Source organism: Bidens hawaiensis, unplaced genomic scaffold (assembly GCF_021521415.1).
Source record: "Bidens hawaiensis isolate Kalapana, Puna unplaced genomic scaffold, B.hawaiensis_p1.1 tig00025384_1, whole genome shotgun sequence".
NCBI classification, from domain to species: Eukaryota; Viridiplantae; Streptophyta; class Magnoliopsida; order Asterales; family Asteraceae; genus Bidens; species Bidens hawaiensis.
In genome coordinates this window covers 155,270-177,730 of record NW_027494057.1, presented here as the reverse complement: position 1 = coordinate 177,730, position 22,461 = coordinate 155,270, and the positions used below count along the sequence as shown (strand labels likewise).

The window sequence follows — 22,461 nt, the reverse complement described above, 5'->3', positions numbered from 1 at the left end:
TCTCCCATTTCGGTGGGAGAGCATCAAGAAGCTTTTCAACAATCTCATCTTCTTTGTAAGTAATCGAATAATTGCTGAGTTCTGTCATCAGATGATAATATCTAGTGATGATATCATCAAGTGATTCATTCTTCAGATACTTGAAGACCGAGAACTGGGTTTTAAGTAGTTTAATCTTTGAAGCACGGATTCCCACATTACCCTCAAAACGGTTTTCAAGCGCTTCCCAAAGCTCTCTGGCAGTTTTGTACTTTCTGAAAGTGTGCAGAATCTCTTGTGGAAGAGCCATTGTAATTGCTGCATGAGCTTTGCTTTCGGCCTCATACATTTTCTTCTCTTCTTCTTCCATCTCTTTGTATTTCTTTATCTGATCATGACCCTCATACTCAGCAGTAGGTGGAATGTAACCATCTTGTATGCATACCCACATCTTAGCATCTTGGTACTTGACATATTGTTCAAAACGATCTTTCCACGCTACATAATCGGTTTTCTTAAGCATCTTCGGTGCCTTTGTAGCCGAACCCGCTTCCACTTCCATCTTAACTAGTTCCGTAATGTTGATTGAAGACATCTTTCACGAAACACACAGAAACCCGAAAAATAAAAATTTTATTTTTAACAGTACTGTAGGCGAAGTTGTGGATAACTTCGCTTAAGTCTGAACTTCGCTGATTCTGAACTTCGCTTTCTTTTTAAATTCGCCTGATTCGGCGAAGTTGTGTATAACTTTGCTTAAGGTAAGCGAACTTGTGAAGTAGGCGAAGTTGTGGGTAACTTCGCTTGAGATAAGCGAACTTGAGAAGGTAGGCGAAGTTGTGGATAACTTCGCTTAACCTTATATCTTCGCTGAAACCCTACGAACAGTGACGGCAACTTCGCCTGATGAACACGATGAATATGCAGGTTTGATTTCTGGACTTTACGAGGTTTGTGAAGGTGTTATGGGTTGTTTAAGATTGTAGGAGGTGAGTATAACACAAAAACTCAGAAAACTCGTCCCGCGAATAGTCGAACGGAACGATTTCTACACCCGCGTGATAATCCCGAACCACACAATCGAGCAAATGCTCTGATACCAATTGTAGGTTCTCAGCCGGATTTACACGAGATATCGCGTTCTACGTAGGTGCGGAATCCTTACGTAAGACGTTACGAGCGTAGAAGACAAAACGATTAAACACGTTACAATAAACACAAACCCGTTATATTGCAACCGTAAACACGTGATACAAAGATCACCAAATACAGACTCTCTCTGACTCGTTCTCTGACTAATGAACTCGTTCTATATGTTTATCTAAGCCGTAACCTAGTTTATATAATCACGACAACTTCGCCTGGCATGTTCAGGCGAAGTTGTCACTAACTTCGCTTGTCTAACAAGTTCGCCTATATCAGCGAACTTGTTAGCAACTTCGCTTACATACAAACTCAAATACAAACGACTCGATTACAGACACTAGACACTGAACTACTGACATCATGTACCAACATTTTCTAAATGCTACTAGTAGGAGCATTAAACTTTTTCTCATGATTTAAAAATTTCAAGCTCCTTCAACCAAATAATGCTTTTAATGAAGTAGGAGCTTTTTTTTTAAAAAAAAATTTAAAGTTAGAAGCTCCTAAAAACTCTATGCCAAACATGCTCTAAAAGTGAAGGCAAAATAGTTATTTTTTGACGAGAATTTTAACACCAGTTGGTGAGGTTGGTGGAAAGTATGTATTACAACTTTTCAAATAAAAGATGCTTTTTATTATTATTATTATTATTATTATTATTTTAGTGCAATTTACGAAACTTTTAGTGCAAGAATACAATTGCAATTTCATATATACAAAGGATGAAAAGGGTTCAATAAAATATTTCACAGAAGATGCCAAGATGGGATAAAGATGCCATCAGTCATCATCAACGTACCCACTATATATACTCGTTAGTTCCACTTCTAATTCAAGCAATTTACGAAACTTTTATATCAATCTAAATTTGTCACAAAAAAAGTCTGCTAAACAAGATGATGTTAAGCGCCCCCTTGCTACATTTCCTCCCAGTGTTTGGGGAGATCAATTTCTCGTCTATGAACAGGTTCGTACATACCTTCACAAACTGCGTATGAGAACTCATTTGAGTTGTGATAACTCGAAAGCGCTCAATTTAACAATATTATAAAAATATATGTATTTCACATGCATTATAAGTAAATTACATCTACAAAAATAAAAATAAAATATATGTGTACTAAAACAGGAATAATTAAATTAACAGACGTTTACATATATATTCCTTAAACAGTTAAACCTATGTCCGAAGTCAATCCACATGTGTACGTGTGTGTAGGCCAGGTTTTCGTACAAAGGATGCTTAAAGTACGAAGCATATAAAGTCTTAAATACAAGTTACACAACCTTTTGTTGCGTAATTATTTTTACATGTTGCCTAACTTTCTGTGCGTAATTAGTTAACTTTTATGCATTATTTATTTGCTACATGCATAATCTGACTCATAAATGAAGCAAGAAGATGAAGCTAGTGTTAGGAAGGTGGTTAAAGAGCTCATAGAAGAAGTGAGGAAAGAAATGTTGCGAGCTTTGAACATCCCTACAGACCATACAAGTTCGTTAAAACTGGTCGATGAAGTTGAACGCCTAGGCATTGACTATTACTTTGAGAAAGAGATTAATCAAGCCTTGCAACACTTTTATGATGTCTACGGTGACAACTGGAATGGCGGTGCTACTTGTGTTTGGTTTCGAATCATGAGACAACACGGTTTTTTTGTTTCAAGTGGTTGGTGTAAGGCCAGTAAGTTGTGACTTGCGGGGTTAATATGGTGAAACTCGCAATATATTTATGGTCAAGCTAATAATTAAAGTGGGTGTGAACTCCAGAGCTTCGGTGTACACGTTTAGCTTCAACGAGAAGAAAGCTTCTAAAATATTTGTTATTTGGCTATAAATAGGACTTTACTTGTTAGTTTTATGTGTGTATTTCATGGTGTAATCAACTATCCAAGGAGAGCTCATCATGGGTGGGATCGGTTCTTTCATTATGAATCTTTGTACCGGTTACGAGATCGTTTATCCTTTATTATCTTTACATTATATGTTCGATCATTTGATTTCACTGCACCCGCTTCGATCACTTATCAAAAACAAATTCCATTCGTTTGTCGAATCCGGTGTTCGGGACCTACCCTTGGTATCAGAGCGGGTTTGAATCAACTGATTCAGCTTTGTTATTAATATTCGAGTTCTATTTTGCTAGATTATTTTTCAGATATTGATGGAAACAAGTATTATATCGTAAGGGAAGTTGGTTTAAAATTGAAATTAAAAATAAAATTTGGTTAAAAATGAGTGGGTAAACTTGCAGATATTATTTAATTTAATAAAAATTGGTTAAAGTTGAGGGTGAAAAATTATAAATATTTTAAATAATTGAAAATCAACGTATGAATTATGTGTTTAAAAGACAAGTTTACCTCATTTTTATTTATATACATTATGCATTAAAATGTGTAAAACTCTTAAAATCAAATTTAAAATGTGGTTAGATTTTAGTATAACAACCAATCACTTGAAATAGGATGTTTGCTAAGTATACAAATGTGTTGTTTAGTCAAAATTGCGGCGCATCCAACATTTGAATCTCCTCAACAGTAGTGGTTCAGCTATGATATGTAGCAACAGGTTGAGAAGATTCGTTGCTATATTTGGCCTTAGACGACTATGATTTTTTTTCCGGAAAGTCTGTGTAGATTTGGTAACCTAGTGTTCGTGCGTCATGATGGTGACCCCATTTATCGTTGACTAGGGTTGAATCGCCGCCGGAGTCATTTTATGATTCCAAGTTAAAACTTCACCTTTTGTTATCCAAAATAGGTGTGGAGTGAGGCAATCGGGGACTTTAGGTAAAACCAGACAAGCCCTTGATAGAATTTTAGGGTTCGGACAATCTAAGTCATCGATGTTATCACAACTTACGTCATCTAAAAAGGTGAGAAAGATGTTTTCTCATTGCTTGACTCGTTCTAAAGGCGGGATCTTTCATTGGAGAAGTTATGCACCCTAAAGTAAATACAACACCGTTGTTGCCTAATACGTAAGCTTTCTTTCTTTCTTTCAAATGTAAAAGAATGTACATTTTGTTATCTTTATATTGCTATAATAAATCTTGATTACATTTTTATCTACATTGTAGGCACGATTTCATCATTGAGTTGAAAGCAATTCAAGTGGATAAGGACTTTGTAACGCTTCCATCGTATATGTTCAACACTCCAGTAACACGAGGAGCCATAAATGATAGCAGTACAACTTTAGCTTATTTTCCTCAACAGATTAGCCAGTTAATGGAAAAGGTATCTATACTATTATTTTTAGCGCCGCGTTACATTTATTTATAAATTTTTTTCTCACTGTTGACTATTTGACTTAGGTTATGGCTACACGACCGGGTGTCGATGTTCACACAGTTGATGACAAGTTCAAGTGCTATGCGAGCGAAGGAAAGTTGACTCTCATTATGCTACTTAAAATTTTAATTTGTAATCAATTATTTTTAAGCTTTCTTGATATTAAACATGCTTAAGAAGTAAAATTTATATTTGATACCGCAGTGTAGATAATGCCTTTCCGATTGTCACGTTTCACTTTGCCAATGCTATGAAGTTGAGAGTTCATCCGAGTCAGTATATTTTCAGAACCGGCCGGGTATATATATGCTCCGCTGTTAGGCCCCGTTTTGTATATTTAGTCTTTTGTATTGATTCGGTTATGTATTTGGGCCGATAGGTCATTTTGTACGTAGTTGGGCCACGGTCCATTGTAAAGAAGCCCATTGGGCTTAGTGTATATGAAATATGCTTCTCATGCATGCCTCCCTATAAATAGGGTGCATGCCATGAGAAACTAAGACTTTTGGCAATTCCTCAAACTCTTTCTCTTTCTCTTTCTTTTTCACCCGCAAATAACAATTTCAAAGATCCGAGACCTCTTAGGTGACTTAGTGTGATTTCTGCTAGCACTAAGTTTGGTTGATCCAAGACACATTGTTAGATCCACCCACTATGGGACCTACAATTGGTATTAGAGCTTCGGCTCACTAGTTGAGGGTTTTTGGATCACAACTTTGGGTTTTGATCTTGAGAAGAAGAAAACAAAGTGTTCAAGTGTTCTTGAAAAGAAAAATCTTCAAAAACAACAAAAACAAGAAAAATATCAAAAATACAAAAAGATTCGGCTTTAGTTCTTCATTAAAAAAAATGTCTTACAAAGTATTCTTGGTGAAAGTTGCAAGTGTTCAAGATCTAGATCCGAAAAGTTTTAGATTTAAAGGTGTTAAAGTGGTTGATTCAGGTTTCAAAAGGTTAACAAAGTATTTCGCTTCTCATGGCATAGAAGTCTGTGCAACTACTTTTGACCAGATCTGATAAGGTTTGGTGAAAAAAAATCCTGAGGAAGATTTCTTCTAGAAAGTTGATCTCTTTCGCTTCGCATAGGATCCTTTCGCTTCGCTTAGGATCCTTTCGCTTTGCCTAGGATCGTTTCGCTTCACTTGGATCTTTTCGCTTCGCTTGAATCTCTTTCGCTTCGCACAAGACTGTTTCGCTTCGCTTCAAGCAATTTCGCTTCGCTTACTGCTGTTTCGCTTCGCTTGAAACTTTTTTGCTTCGCATAAGCTGTTTTTTGCAAAAAAGATTAACTATTTTTGAAAATTTGAACTGTTTACTACTAAATTCATGACGAGCACTGATTCTGAGTTGCTTAAGGGTTACTTGATGTTGGAAAATCAAGTGGGAACACCTCAAAAACCTCCTAAGTTTATGACCTTAGATGATAATTTTATTGATTTTAAATGGAGGTTCATGAACTTTATCTCATTAACTGAAACTGATTTGATGAGATGTTTTGAAGAGGGTCCTCATGTTCCAGTAACTCGCACTGATGCTGGGAAACAACCTAAGGCACCTGAAAATTATGATCAAGATGATATAGATAAGTTAGCACAAGACAAGAAAGCGTTTATGCTGTTGACAGTTTGTCTTTCGAATGAGATCACTGAGACTCTACGTGAACACAGAAGTGCCAAGGGATTATGGGAAGCTCTTGTTGAGATGGTTGAAGGAAATGCTGAAATTAGAGAAAACAAGAAAGCACTATTGAAGGAAGAATTCAACATGTTCAATCATCGTCAAGGTGAAGCTGTATTAGACTTGGTAAAGAGGTTTGAGAAGCTCATGGTTAAAGTAAGAGCTGCAGGTGTTAACATCCCCAACTCTGAGGTCAATCACAAGTTGATGAACTCTTTGCCTTACAGTTGGAGTGTAAACACAATAACGATCAAGAGAACTACCAATCTGAATGGCATGACAAACAGTGAATTGATATCCACTATCAAATCATTTGAAATGGATGAACAAATGAGAATGAACAATCACATGAATTCTCTGAATCAAGCCGGAGTAAGTACTGCATCTTCAAGTGTGCCAACTGCTTTTGTCAGCAAAACCCAACAAAATGTGTATCCTGTGACCAATCCTAAGTACTCCCCAAGTGTTCCTTCACAATCAACAGCATTCATTTCTACCAGCAACCCATCAACTCCATCCAGTGCAAGTTCGTTTCAAAAGGCAGTTGACAGTGCAGTTGCTCAATCTCTGAAGGCACATGGAATTTCTGCAACAAAACCTCAAGCAAACAAGCCCTCCAGCTACTGTGAAGCCATTCCCATGCTGAATGATTCAAATGTGACACTTGTTAAAGCTTTTCTGTCTTGTCATGAAGAGCTATTGCAAGGGAATCTGTTACCGGCTCAGTTTAAGATAGGTGATTTGAAAGACATCAATCAAAAGGATCTTGAGAAAATGGACATCAAGTACCAGATGGCCATGGCTGTGCAAAGGGCCACCAATTTCATCAAAACATATGGGAAAGACAGCTTCAATGATTCTGATCGAAAGCGAATTGGTTTCGACAAGAGCAAGCTTCGATGCTACAATTATGCAGAAATGGGTCACTTTGCCAGGGAGTGTACAAATCCTCCCAAACCAGCAAACGATATTCATGTGACAGAAGTAACTAATGAAGAAAATGTGAAAGCTGCTGGAAAGAGGTCTGAGGAACATAAGCCAAACAACTCAGCTCCAAGAATCGGGAATCGTCCACACAAGGGCAGCTCAAGCTCAAACTCAAGAGCCCTTGTCTCTCAAACAGAGGTCCACACTGGTATGGATTGGGATGAACAATTTCAAGAGCTGCAGAATCCTCTCAATATGGCTGGCATGGCTTTCTCTTCAAACAATGAAGCCTCTTAATCTTCTGTTGCTGGTTCAAATGCATTACACCTTGATAAGGTATAACAAAATCTTTGCACGGAAGCTTGTGTTAATAAGGTTGCATACTATAGATACTTACAAGACGAAGTTTTGAAAGAAAATGTAAAACTTCGTCAGTTGAACACTGAATATGTAAAAGTTGACAAGATCTACATTGAAAAGATCAAAACTCATCACGATGATGTAGCTAATCTTAGACTTGAAATTTTTCGAGAAAAGCATAATGTCATTTATTATAAAGACATAATTAATGATTTAAAATAAGAAATTAAGAAATTAAAACTCGAAGTTTCTGATAAGAAAGAAAAGGAAAAACAAGTCGAAAGATTTGAGGCGTCATCTGAAAAATTAGATGATCTTATTGGAGCCCAGAGAAGCGCTAAAGTTAAAGCGGGGTTGGGTTACGATTACATTGCCGTACCACCACCATTCAATGATAACTACACCAGTTTGCCCCACTTTAGCTATAATACTTCTCCTGATGAAGAAATGGCATGCGGGGTTGGTAGAATACCAAAACCTGTGACATTTGTTCCTGCAGTATCTCAAACTGTTGCTCCAATCCAATCATTTGATAAATCTAACGTCAATGTGTCTTGTGAAGTAGGTGATATAAACAATGGTGATTGTGGGAAGGTTAATCAGGGTTTAAGCAAAATGGAGGATTAGAACCACGTTTTGAGTCTTGTGTGGGTCTAACAAAAACAATTAACAACCCTGTCTGTAATAAAGTTTGTGAATCCATGTTAGGATGTTTGATGTCAGGATCAAAAACTGTGTTTTGTAAAACCACTAGTGAAGACAGTTGTAATGATGTATGTAATGAAAGTGAATGTTCTTCGTCTGATTCTGAGTGTGAAACAGTTTTTGATGAAACAAAAGAGGCTAAAGTTGATGTACAGACAAGTCCTAGTTGCTCGTCAACTAATCGTGATTTTGAGAACTTGAGAAAACAAGAAACTGTCTTTGAAAATGAAAAACCAAGCACTTCTTGTAAATATGTGCCTTCAAGGAAAACTTCATTTTCACAAAATACTAATTATAATAATAGTTCTCAATTTCATGATAAACTTGATAATGCCTATTACTACTCTGGTCAGAAACCTAGGCAATCAAATTATTTTGCATCTAATCATTCAAATGTGTTTAATTATCACTCAGATAGAGGTTGTCAATATGTTAACCCTACCACATCACCTTATCCCACATACTTCAGTGATCAACCTGTCTATGTTTGTAATAAAAGAAAATGTTGTTTTATGTGTGGTAATCTGTCTCATCTTGCGAGACATTGTAAGAACTGGCATAAGCAACAAAGAGACGTTAAAAGTAAGTTTGATCAGACATTTACTAAGTTTAATGTTCTACCTAAGAAAATGCCTTATCAAACTTGCACCTCAGCTAGTGAGAGGGATTCAAGAATTATAAGAACCGACAAACCCAAGAAACCATTCTGGCTAACCCAAAGAGTGAGGAAGCGGTTAGCCAATGGGTCAGAAGTTGAAAACCTCATAAACCATTCTAAACCGTTCACCAAAGCAAACAAAGAAGATTTGATAGTTAAACCCAAACCAAAACGAAAGCAATCAAGAATACCTTACCAGAACCGAGGAAATCCTAACTCAAGTTCCTCGAGTGATTGCACTTCAGATTCAGATTCTCCAAAAGATTATATTTTTAAGAATCATAAAAAAAAATTGGGTGACTTTATGTTTGCTTTTTCCGAGACAACTACGTCTCGGGGCCCTTCTACTAACTAGCTGCTCATGTATGTAGGGTCAGCCAGGAAGGCCTGTCAACAGTATTTGGTACTTGGATAGTGGCTGCACCCGACATATGACAGGAGATGAGTCCCTGTTATTTGACATTAAACCATTCGATGGTGGAAATGTCTCTTTTGCAGGTGACATAGGAGGAGAAATCACGAAACAAGGCAAGGTCTCAAATGGTAAATTGACCTTCGATGAAGTCAACCTTGTGGAACAGCTCAACCACAACCTGCTCAGTGTCTCTCAAATCCGCGATAAGAAATTTTCAACTCTTTTCACTGAAAATGAATGTCTTATTCTAAACCAGGTTTTAAAGTCCCTGAAGAGTGGATTATGTTGCGTACTCCGAGGCACAATGATGCTTATATTCTGGACATGAGAAGCAATTATTCCATGCGGTCTGCTTCTTGTTTGATGTCCAAGGCCTCGGAGAATGACTCATCTTTATGGCATCGTCGTCTAGGGCATGTCAACTTTAAGAACTTGAATAAGTTGGTTAAAGGTGAACATGTGAGGGGCCTGCCTGTAAATTCTTTTCATTGTGCTGAAAAATGTTTATCATGCTCGAAATGCAAACAGCACAAACTTCCTCACCGCCCTAAGACTGTCAATTCCATAAACTCCACTCTTCAACTGTTGCATATGGATCTTTTTGGTCCCGTCCAACCAATGGCAATAGGTCGAAAAGCCTATTGTCTGGTTATTACTAATGATTACTCGCGTTTCAGTTGGACTTTTCTGCTAGGACACAAGGATGAGACATCTCAGTTTCTTATCAGATTTATTGTGTTGGTTGAGAATCAGACGGACAAAAGCGTCAAGTGCATTAGAAGCGACAATGGAATAGAATTCTGCAACAAAGTAATCAATGAATTCTGTCACAACAAGGGGATTCTTCGTCAATTCAGTGCACCCTACACTCCTGAACAAAATGGGGTGGCTGAACGAAGAAATGGTACACTGGTTGAAGCTGCAAGAACCATGCTGTCATACTCCAAACTTTCTTTGTTCTTCTGGGGGGGAGCTATTAATACTGCTTTCTTCACTCAGAATCGTGTGTTGCTGAACAAAAGACTGAATAAGACACCTTATGAAGTCTTTTATGGACACAAGCCAAGGGTTAACTTCTTCAAGACATTCGGATGTCCTTGCACAATGCTTCAGTCAAATGTTGCTACAACTTCAAAGTTTGCTGAAAAGGCGGATGAGTGCTATTTTGTTGGTTATTCTGCTAACAAAAGTGCTTATCGTGTGTTCAACAAGAAATCCTCAGTGATTTTGGAGTCCTACAACATTGATTGGCAAGAACTGAAACCTACCGATGCACACAATGGTCCTTATTGGATGTATGATTATGAAGGCTTGTTCAGGCAGTTTCGAGGAATGTATGTACCACCTCCTGCACCAGTGGTGTCTCCTGTTGTTTCTGCACCAACTCCGACAAATGTTGATCAGTCAATTTTATTGCATGCCGTTGTCAAAGGTATGACAGATGTTCAGATTGCTTCACCTACACTTAATGCTCCACATGTGGGTAATCAAACAGCCCCGGCAGTCAATGTGCAACCCTCTGCTGACTCTACCAAAATCCCCATTGATGAGGATGCCTCTGACTCAGACACAGACTCGTAAGTATCTGCCGATAACATGGAAGTTCAGGCAGATGGTGTCCCGTTTCATCAAGAAATAACCTGTCACACCCCGACCATGACGAAAACGTCGGGGCGCAACCGATTGTTCATCGCACACGACACTATTAAGTGACAATATTTAATCAACTCATTTAAATTCATAAAAACACAAAGAGTCACATAACTTATTCATACAATAACCGAATTCAAATCATAGTATAATGTTCGTTTTGCTAATATCCTAATAGCCTCGATAACGTTTTTTCTTCAAGTCCTCGAGTCAACCTAAAGTCAAACCTGTAACATTGCATAAATAGATTTTGTCAACACAAAGGTTGGTGAGCAGTTTCATAGTTTTTGAACAATAGATATATAATATGAAATTCCACAACTTGTATACAAAACAATAAATAATAGCAACAATTTAGATAAATGAAATCGTTAATAAGAATACATTAACGACACCTTTCTATAAGGGGATGCCAAATATACTCGGATTTTGTATGAAATCGTTAATAAGAATACATTAACGACACCTTTCTATAAGGGGATGCCAGATATACTCGGATTTATGAATCAACCATCCAAAAGCGGTAAACACATTAGCACTCAAGCATATAATCATCAAATCGAGCATTTATTTAAGTAAAGTATACAATAAAGTTTGTAGTTTAAAACCCAAGTATAAATTATTTGGATTTGAATAAGTTTACAATGTCACCCCCAAAATATAAAAGAGTGAAAACAGGGGATGAAAGTACTCACATTCAAGTAATAAACTTGAAAGATTTAATTATTTGGAGATTAACCGGAACGATGAGTTTAACGAACGAAGAATAAAGGAGAAGAAGTCTTGTATTAGAAAAGTTGTCTTGGAAGTCTTTAAACGAAAATAAATGATAAGAAATGTAAACAATTTAAAGTTTAAGGTTTAAAATGTAAATATCTAAGAAATTATAATAATAGTCCTTTAAAAATGTAAGTTTGCTCGAAACCGGGTTAAAGTATCTAGCCCTTAATTTTACTCAACCTATGTTAAGTAATAAGGTGGGTAAAAATGCAAGAAAGCAAGTCCCTTTATAATATAGATACTAAAACGGGTTTTAACGAGTGTTCAGGTGGTCGGTTCGGGTCTTGGTGACTTGACCAAACCCAAAGTCAACTTTCCCAAAATAATAAATGTACGAGATAACTCAATAAATCTTAAAGAGACTTAACCAAGTATGTAGTTCTATTGTTTTAGAACTAACAACGTCCGTTAAGCGAGTGTTCGGTTTAATCGGTCCAAACTTTGTTATAAGATCAAGTTGGATTCAACATTCCGAGTACTTTGTGAAAATAATTAAAATCAGTTTATAAAGTATTTTTAAAGAAATATATAAGCTTTAATGGTTAAAAACACACTTGTGTGTCTTAAGCGAGTAAACTTGGTTTAGTTCGGTTTGGTTCGGTTTTTATCTTGGAATAAGGCCAAGAATGGTTACCACATGTCCAAATATCATAGAACTTGTAAAATAATTTATAAATAATAATACCAAAGTTTTACATACAAAAAGTCAACAACAAAGTCTTTAAACGAAAGTTCGGTTTCCGGTTCGGATCTTGTTTCGGGATAAGACCGAGGTTATATTCTACAAACCCATAACCATGGAACTAATTAAAATGATTTTAGAAACTCAAATCTTACATAAAACATGTTTATACAACTATTTAAACAAACTAGTAAACAAGAGTTCGGCTTCCGGTTTGGAGTTATTTACGTAATAACCGAGGCTAGTCTCTACAAACCCATAACCATGGAACTCAAAATGTAAAATAGAACTAAGATGAGCAGAATTTAAACAAGTATAACAAGTTTGATAGTTAGATGCGGAAAATATATATAATCAAGGACTACTACAAGTCCTCCATGTAGCTTTGTCTTATGGGCCGGACACTTAACCGACCGAGACCGGAGAAATGCCCACCGAAGGTACAAAGGGTGCTATTATATATATGTTGTATAACAATCTTCAAGTATAAATAAATGTTAACAAGTTGATTATAATGTAAGACTATGGTCAGTTTGATTTTGGAAAGTCATACTGCCAAAAAAATATGAAGAACACCTTTGAATGCTTGAGAATTGGAAGAGAAAGAGATGAATGAGTAAGGATTAATGAAGGGGATAGGGTGTATATATAGGGTGGGTTGAAAGGGTCAAGCATGGGGTGTGATATCAAGTTTTGCATGCAAGAGGGGTCAAGACAAGTCACAAAATAACAAAAAAAAAAAAACAAAAATGGGGCTGCTGCTGATCTGTTGATGGTCAGCACGTCGGTTCGCGTCCGAAAGTTCGTTTTTGATGTATCTTGAGCGTTTTAAGTCCGTTTTCGAATCCGTAAAAGGGGTTTTTCAAATTAGACAAGCTGGAATGTTTTAGTAACATAAAATCCAATATTTTATATATTTGAAATGTTCGGGATATAAATCGGGCCGGTTTTCAACATAAAAACAAATACAAAATAAATACAATTTGACCCGAAATCGAGGGATGTCACATAACCCCTCCAGCTGATGATCCAAGTGTGGTTGAATCAGTTTCTACACCTACCTCTAATGAAGAAATACATGGATCTGCTGAGAAGACTGTTCAGGCAGAGATGCAGACTGATCCAGTTCAGACTGGAGTTTCTGGCAGCACCGACTCCACTACAGTTCCTGCCATTGTTGTTCCGTTTTATGATAACCTATGGGAAGTTCCCATTACACAGGAACATATGGTTGATCACGATGAAGATCCTTATGACCCTCAACCAAATGCTCCTGTAAATGTGGATGCTATCTTTCATCCCATAGAGAGCTTGACCATTCAACTTGAGGCAACACCAGTCGAACATGTCAAGCAAATTCCTCAGTTACCAATTCATCGTCGACATCCAACTGAGAACATCATTGGAGATCCATCCGCCGGAATTCAGACACGAAGCACTTCTGGTAACATTAACAGATGTCTTTTTACTTGTTTTATTTCACAGGTAGAGCCCAAGGATTACAGAGTAGCACTGAAGGAAAACTCTTGGGTAGAATCAATGCAAGAAGAGCTGTTACAGTTTAAGAAGCTGAACGTCTGGAGGTTGGTGAAGAAGCCAGAACACAAGAAGCCAATCGGAACGAAATGGGTGTTCTGTAATAAGAAAGATGACAAGGGGGTAATCATCAGAAATAAAGCCCGGTTAGTTGTGCAAGGTTTTTGTCAACGAGAAGGACTTGATTACGATGAAGTTTATGCACCGGTAGCCAGATTGGAAGCAATTCGTATCTTTTTGGCCTACGCCTCGTACATGAATTTCAAAGTGTATCAGATGGATGTGAAGACTGCTTTCTTGTACGGGAAAGTAAAAGAAGAAATTTATGTTAGCCAACCACTAGGTTTTGAAGACCCAAATTATCATGACCACGTTTACCGACTTGACAAAGCACTTTATGGTCTTCACCAAGCTCCTCGTGCTTGGTATGCCACACTGGCTGATCATTTAGTAAAAAACGGATACAAGAGAGGCATTGTTGATCAAACTCTCTTTGTCAAGAAAGTGAAGGATGATTTGATTCTCGTTCAAGTGTATGTTGATGACATTATCTTCGGGTCCACGAATGAGACTCTGTGCAAGGAGTTTTCTAAGATCATGCAGAAGCGATTTGAAATGAGTTCCTTAGGGGAGATGACTTTCTTCCTGGGCTTACAAGTTGAGCAAAAGAAGGACGGGACTATAATTCACCAAGAAAAGTACATTCATGACATTGTTCAGAAATTTGGATTCAAGGACTCAACAGCTTTCATGACACCAATCGCTACGCGTCCTGTTCTCGCTCCTGATCCATCAGGAAAACCAGTCGATCAACACCTTTATAGGTCAATGATTGGTTCCTTGATGTATCTCACTGCAAGCAGACCGGACATCATGTTCCTTGTTTGTCAGTGTGCCAGATATCAGTCTGACCCAAGAGAATCCCACATGACTGCTGTCAAGCGTATCTTCAGATACTTGAAAGGGAGACCACGTTTGGGTCTTTGGTATCCAAAAGATTCTCCATTGGAACTTCATGCTTACACCGACAGCGATTATGGGGGGTGCCACTTGGACAAAAAATCCACATCTGGTGGATGTCAATTCCTGGGAGATCGGTTGATCTCATGGCAGTGCAAGACACAAGTCACCGTGTCCACCTCCACGGCCGAGGCAGAATACATGACCGCATCCAACTGCTGCTCTCAAGTGATATGGATCCAGCATCAGCTACTGGATTACAGTTTGAATTTCTATGGATCAACGATTAAATGTGATAATGAGGCGGCTGTTGCTATTGTTAAAAACCCGGTCCAGCACTCAAAGACTAAGCACATCGACATACGAACAGACTTTATTCGTGATTGTTATAATCGTAAGCTTGTCGACATAAAAAGGGTCCATACTGATTTTAACTTTGCAGATCTCTTTACCAAAGCTTTTAGTCGTGCCCGGTTTCTGTTTCTCGTTGAGTCTGTGGGCATGATTTCTTTTCACTAAATTTTATCTTTCATTTTAAAATTGTAAATATTTTTCAAATATGTCACAATTTTAGAGGGAGAAAATGAGTTAACTTTAACTCACCAAAAAGATTTTAAATTTACTTTCAGTAAAACAAAAATCGAGTCACTTGACTTAACAAAAAGATTTTATTTTAATATATAATATTGATTTCATCTTTACTTCTATTTAAGTAAAATCTAAGAAAATTCAAAAAAATTGTCCCGTTTAAAGGGAGCTCCTGCTTAGAGGGAGTCAGATAATTAAAATTTTCAATCAAGAATTTGATCCGACTTTATGGAAAATGATAGTACATTGGTTTGTAATGATTCTAGCGAGTTAAAAGAGTAGAACAAAAGGCTACAAGGTCATTCATAGATGTGTAGGTAGGCTTGACAAAAAAGTAAGTGTCGGATGATATAAACCTAACTCCTGCCGGTACTAGTGGATATACGATTATGAAGCAGTTGCATGATTCCGTAATGTCATATTCATGAAGGCAAAAATGTAACTATACATGTCATACCCAAGCCTCTCTTTACCTAATCACAGTAGTCTTACGAAAGGCAATGTCAGTCGTTTATTTTATTGAGTAAAAAAAAAGAGTCAAGTAAAGCGTCAAGAAAAGCAAGAAAAAGAAAAACAAAGGAGTCAGTCCTAGGAATTTTAACTTCTGCTTTATTTTTTCATTTATTTTTGACTCAAGCCTTGGACTTTCTACGTTTGTAGTCATACAAGATCTGATTGTTAAGGCCCTGAGTCTTCCTTTTTGTTTTATTTTCTTTCTTTTGTTCAAGCCTTGAACTTTCTTTGCGCGATAATATGGTATTATCCGACCTGATTGTTATGGCCTGAACTTCTGCTTTATTTTAATCTTTCTAGATTGAGTCAAGTGTACAAAGCACAATGTGTCATGTGTACAGTGTACAATAAGTCAAGTTTGTTAATAATATTACTGTGATCAACTAAGAAAGGTCTAAGTCAAGTTGAGGTGATATGTTAACACAAAGTAGGCCTGAGATATGATGGAATCAGTAACATGTCCGATTAAGTGGGGACCAGATAAGCACCGTGCCTAATTGTACTTTAAACGTATCATTTCTGGCATCAAAACACGTGTCAAGTTAAAAAGGAGGACAATATCTATAGTCAATGATGAACTTGTGTCACAATAATTTCAAAATGGAAACGTGATCTAGGGCTTTGCAAATCAATATGATTCCATGTCGTGATTGTTCTTTGTAAATTAACTAAAGAAAAGAACTATGTAAATTAATTTAATATTATTGATTTTAACTTTAAAATGCTTTAAATTTTTAAGTATCTGCATAGTTTAATTTTTAATTTTATTTTAATTTTTATTCATTTTATTTTATCTTATATTTAATTTTAATTTTATTTTTGATTTTATTTTAGTGTCTTCTTTTTTATGTTTTGTTTTGACAAAAGAGATCGATCTTGCAAATGTTAACAGTTAAGGACCGACAAAAGAAAAACCTTATAAATAATCATGTGCTCGGATTCGGTGGGTAAATGTTTTTGGGGTTTGAAAATGCAAATATTATTAAAGACCGAGGTCCGAGAGTGAATTTTCGGTGAATACTCACGATGTTTTGACCTTATCGCGAGATAGGCTGACCCTATATATATGGGAACTCAAAATATCCTTCACTATTCACCAAACACAAATTACTATTCACTCCCTCCATTCTCTCTCATCTTCAAACATTCAAATCCTAAATCATCTTCAAATCTTCAACGAGCCAACCATTTACTATCCATTATGCCGTTGAATCCAGAATATCCACATCCGGTATAACCTTACAACATCATAAATCTTTCATCTTCTCGTTTCTGGGTTCCTCAAGATCGAGGCGACGGTTCTTATGAGCCGTCGGCTGGATCTATGAACAGATCTTCATAATTGGGGTTCATATTATGTTCAATATCTGATCTTAAAGACTTTAGATCTAGATTATCATCTTTATTAATTAGTTTTTAGGTTTATTGTAAAGTTTGTAGATCTAGGTTCATTCACAGGTTCTATAAGTTCAAATCGACCGTGTAAACAAAAGGGTTTCATGTTCAAAATTTCCAGAACCCTAATTCAGATATGGGCGACACCAAAGAAAGGGAAAAAGTAATCAAACAGGGCAACTATGGAAGTTTTTCACTTGAGAAAGTTTCGCTTCGCTTGAACATGCGAAGCGAAATGTTTTTTGTTTTGCTTCGCTTGAACATGCGAAGCGAAATGCTTTTTGTTTCGCTTCGCTTGAACAGGCGAAGCGAAATGCTTTTTGTTTCGCTTTGCTTGAACATGCGAAGTGAAATGCTTTTTGTTGTTTTGCTTCGCTTGAACATGCGAAGCGAAATAAGGGGGTGTTTGGTAGAGGGATTTGATTGGGGAGAAATGGAATTAGAAATATTTCTTTTGTTTGTTTTCCACTTTTCATTTCTATTTCTCTAAAACTAGAGAATTCCATTTCTCTTTAAAACAAAGAGAAATCCATTTCTCAGCAGCCTCCTCATAGCATGTCACCACCTCGTCTCCGGCCACCACCTCGTCTCCGACCACCACCCCGTCTCCGGCCACCACCTCGTCTCCGGCCGCCACCTCGTCTCCAAGTCTGCAACCGCCACCCCGTCTCCGCCGTTCGCAGTGGTGAACACAGAGATGGTAACCGGTTGTAGGTTGCAGGTGGTACGGGTGAACGGAGATTAGGGTTTCAAGTGGTGGTTCGTGGTAGGTTAGGGTTTTCAGATGGTCGGGTGATTGTGGTCGCAGGTGGGTGACAGTGGTGGTGGAAATCGGCGGTGGTCGCAGGTGGCTTCTGATTATCATCATCATCATCGCCACCACAACCACCACCACAAAATCTCCAAAGACGCAGTGATGACAGATCTGAGCCTCCTTTTTCTATATCTTATGTTCCAAAAATTTGAATCTTTTTAATTTCTTGTGTACTGTGGTTGAAGAAGGGGATTTGGTGGCGGCAGCCGGTGGTGGTGGGCTGTGGTTGAAGAAAGGGCTGTGGTGTGGGGCTGGTGGTGGTGGTGGGGCTGTGGTGGTGGGGCTGTGGTGGTGGTGCTGGTGGTGGTGGGGCTGCGGTGGTGAGTGGTGTCAGGTTGGGTGGAGGTGGGGTTGGGTATGGAAGAGTTCTCTGTTTATTTTCTCGTGTACCAAACAAGAGAAATGATTCTCATTCTCCATACCAATTCTCTTTCTCTACAATTCCATTTCCATTTCTATTTTCTCTCCTTTTCCATTCTCTGTACCAAACACCCCCTAAGTTCCATGTGAAAAAGGTGCACTTAGAAAATTTTTTTCTGGACTTAAGCTACTGGATTGTTCTTACACTAAAGACTGTTTTGGAAAAATAAACTGTTTGGACTTATGGACTGTCTTAGACTTGATCTTTGTACATTATGGACTAATTAACTTGTAAATTGACTAAAATTAAGTCATTAACTTTTTAAATCTAAAATGTACATAATGATAATATTAAATCTACTTATCTAATATGTAGATACTTAATGCTTATGTATATATCTTGTTTGGTTTGTTTTTGTCTTAATGATAATCTTATGATCTCTTGGCTTTTAAATTCAGGGTCATAACAACTTCTGTGCTCTAGAGTTGCCTAAGGCTAAGGCTGATAAGGTGTTCACTCTTGCCTATGCTATCACTGCAAATCCAGCCATTTACTACAATTGAGTTTTAGACTTCTGGGCATTTGCTAGGATTGTTGACGATTCTCTGTCCTTGTAGGTTCCTGGACGGATCGTACACGAGATATCCCGATATACACAGGTGCGGAATCCCTGTGTAGATCGTTACGGACGTAGAATGTTAGCTCACGAACACACGTACACACAATACGAACAACCACACGTTATATTGATAACTCAAATCGAGATGCTTACAGACTCACGTCAATAGACTCACACGTAACTGAACTCGATAACCAAAACCCTAAAATGACCAACAGAAAAACCGAGCGTAAACAGTAACCCGTAGGTTACTTATATACACGACAACTTCGCCTCAGGCGAAGTTGTCAATAACTTCGCTCGTTGAACAAGTTCGCCTAAGCGAACTTGTCAACAACTTCGCTCGGTTAACAAGTTCGCCTAAGCGAACTTGTCAACAACTTCGCTGTTACACATATAATTACATAAACAATATTACAGACTCGATTACAGACTTTATACATATGAACTACTGACATCTATGCACCAACAGACTCCCCCTTGGCAGTAGCTTCATATCTTGATCTTTCAGCTCTTGTCTTGTAATCCTGTATCTTCATGCGTGCACTCCTTCTCTCACACACACCGTGACTACTCGCTGATATTTCCTTGCTTCATCCTTCCAAGCAGGAATATAGAATATCTTCTTCTCGTTGAGCATCTTCAGATCAGCTTTCGATAAGTTTACAAGATGCATCGGGTCGTACACCCTCAGCACTTCTTGTTCATCTTCGTCTTCCATCACGGCTTCAGCAGTCTGGCAATCAACGTACCACAATTTTAGATTCTTCAACACATCTTGAGGCATGTTCTTCATTGGAACCTCCTTGATGCATCGGATCGGCTTGTACTTCATCACCATCCATGGCTTGCCATCTGCTCTCAATCCCCTCTCTGTATCCTCCCTGTATTCGGTAGACTCCCCCTCAGCTGTGGAAGCCCCAAGAGCTTGAGATGTTCTTGGCAGCTCACCACCTGCACCTTCCGGTGCATTGGGATCATCGTCTCGGTCTTCTCGACGCTTGGTCCTCAACTCATCTCCTCTACAGCTCATCTCCCCCTGAGATGCCAAGAACCTTTCAAGACATCTATAACTTTCCCTTTAAGAAATAAACGACATGATCAATTCTAAGTAACCAGTTAAAAAATCATAAAACTATCTAAGTACAAAAAAAAAAAATTTAAAGTATAAGGGATCAAATTTCAGTCTCGGTAGGGACTGCTACGTTTTAGAAAAGATCCGAACAAGAATCATACTAACTACGTGACTGTTACATAGATCTGTGTTTAGCTGTATTATGACATATAGAGACAGGTTGTAAGCAGGTTTAACTTAAAGTGGTTTTCATCGTTTCTGTGATACGAGTTAGGTTCAATTAATCCTAAAAATTTAAGTGGGCAACAACTCAGAAATATTGATGCCTCCTATCTATCCTCAAAGCGTATTTGGCTTTCCCCAAGTCACCCCGAATTGACTTCGACCCATAGTGTCTGATTAACTTGTAAGTATTCTATGTCTGGATCCCGTATTCATTCTTACTCCATGTATTGATTACAATGAGGTGTTCGCTCCTGTCGCCCGGTTGGAAGCGATAAGATTGATTTTTTTTTTTTTTCTTTCGAACATACTTAAGACTTCAGAGTAATAAATAACTACAAGTCCCGAATCTGGATCACTGCAGTGTCTTGAAACGCTTTCTTCACGGGAATCAGAACACACATGGGCTCGTGTATGACTGGGTAATCGCTTTTCTGCCTATCATTCGAAAAGATATATATGAAGACACGCAAAACTCTTAAGGAGTTTCCACGTAAAATCAAGTAAAATTAGTTTGTATCACATCTACTTTTACGCACCATAAAAAGTTACCATGACATACAATGATTGTCCAAAAGCCTTTTAAGCCTAATAACTTCACTAGTTAAGCACACACAATCAGTATATATATCATTTTCCAAGGTTAGATCAATTTTCCGTTTAACATAGCTAACGAACTTCTTACGAAGTAACAGACTTGAAAAGTAATTTCATTTCCCTCAAAAAAAAAATTTTGACTTCAATCGCCCCGATCACGTCAAAGTCTTCAGGTAAACGGCAATCCTGAAGATCCAATGGATCAACTGGACCGACCACATACAAGTATGTGTCCTTCTAACTAAGTATGACCGACTAATTTTCAGCGACAGAAAGAAAACACATCATAACCGCCCCGGTCACTTTCAGTCGTCTGGTTTATGGCGACCCTCGTTCTCTACAAGTAGAAACGAGGACCAAAACATATCCGAGAATATGTCCATCAAACTGAGGTAACCGACTAATTTTAAGCAATAGTGACGTTTTTTTTTTTTTTTTTTTTTATTTTTTTTTGTTTTTTTTTTTTATCTCAACAACTCAATAAAAACATGGTTACTCGGGATTGATCATCCCGTTCAGCTCAATAAGGTTTATGATGATTCGCCTCATTCTTCGTGAAGTGAACAGTATACTCCTTATCACAAATCTGCGACACACTCAGCAGATTGTGCTTCAGCTCCTCCACAAAATTCACATTCTCAAGTGTCATCCTTCCATTTGACACTGTACCTCTACCAGTAATTCTTCCTCCGCTTTCACCAGCAAAACTAACTCTCGCTCCCTGAACAGGTTTTAAGTCGTGCAACAAGTATTTGTTGCCCGTCATGTGCCGGGAACAGCCGCTATCTACAATCCAAAGACTGTGGGCAGCCCTGTTCAACTGTTCCTGCACAATAAAACAGAGAATTAGAATCTTGGGACCCAAGACCAATTGGTCTTGGATCGATACGTCCCGTACCCTGGCTTTCTCAAGTTAGCATCAGGATAATTCCTGTAAGTCCTGTTAGGAAATCTCCTTGCAGATGGAGTGTAATGCCTTCCAAACCTATGTGAATTGAAAGTGTTATATCTTGTGGTTTGGTTGAAAAACTGAGGTTTGTTTTTATGAAAACTTGAAGTAGTTACATTTTGGCATTTTGAAAAGTTTTCATTTTTAGCAGTAACAAAATGACGCTTATCCTCAGTTTTATTTGGCCTCACACCTCTAAATCTCGGCTTCAGAGGGCAATCTGCAACTAGATGTCCTAATTTGTTACATCTAAAGCAACACCGACTCTCCTTTTTCTTGTCAAATGTTGGTTTGGATGTAGAGGCAGTGTTACCAGCCGTTCGTCTCACATAAGGTGGGACGTACGGATTGAGTGGAGAACTCTTTTTAGAAGATTTATTTTTATCTCCACCAGTGGGTAACACTACCTTCTCTTTCGTCTTACCTGATTCGGACAACTTATCCGAATCCGATGAGACTGGACTCGCAACAGAAATATTTACACTAGAAACAGGCGAACTCGTTTCGCCATTACTAACAGTTGATTCTTTACATGTAACCTTGATTGGAACTGTCTG

General features: G+C 37.9%; 1 pseudogene; it reads left to right on the top strand.

Moving 5' to 3' along the window:
• Nucleotides 1-2,514: 2,514 nt before the first annotated feature.
• LOC143571522 (aspartic proteinase 36-like) overlaps nt 2,515-22,461 on the top strand; it is a 36,417-nt pseudogene continuing 16,470 nt past the window's right edge.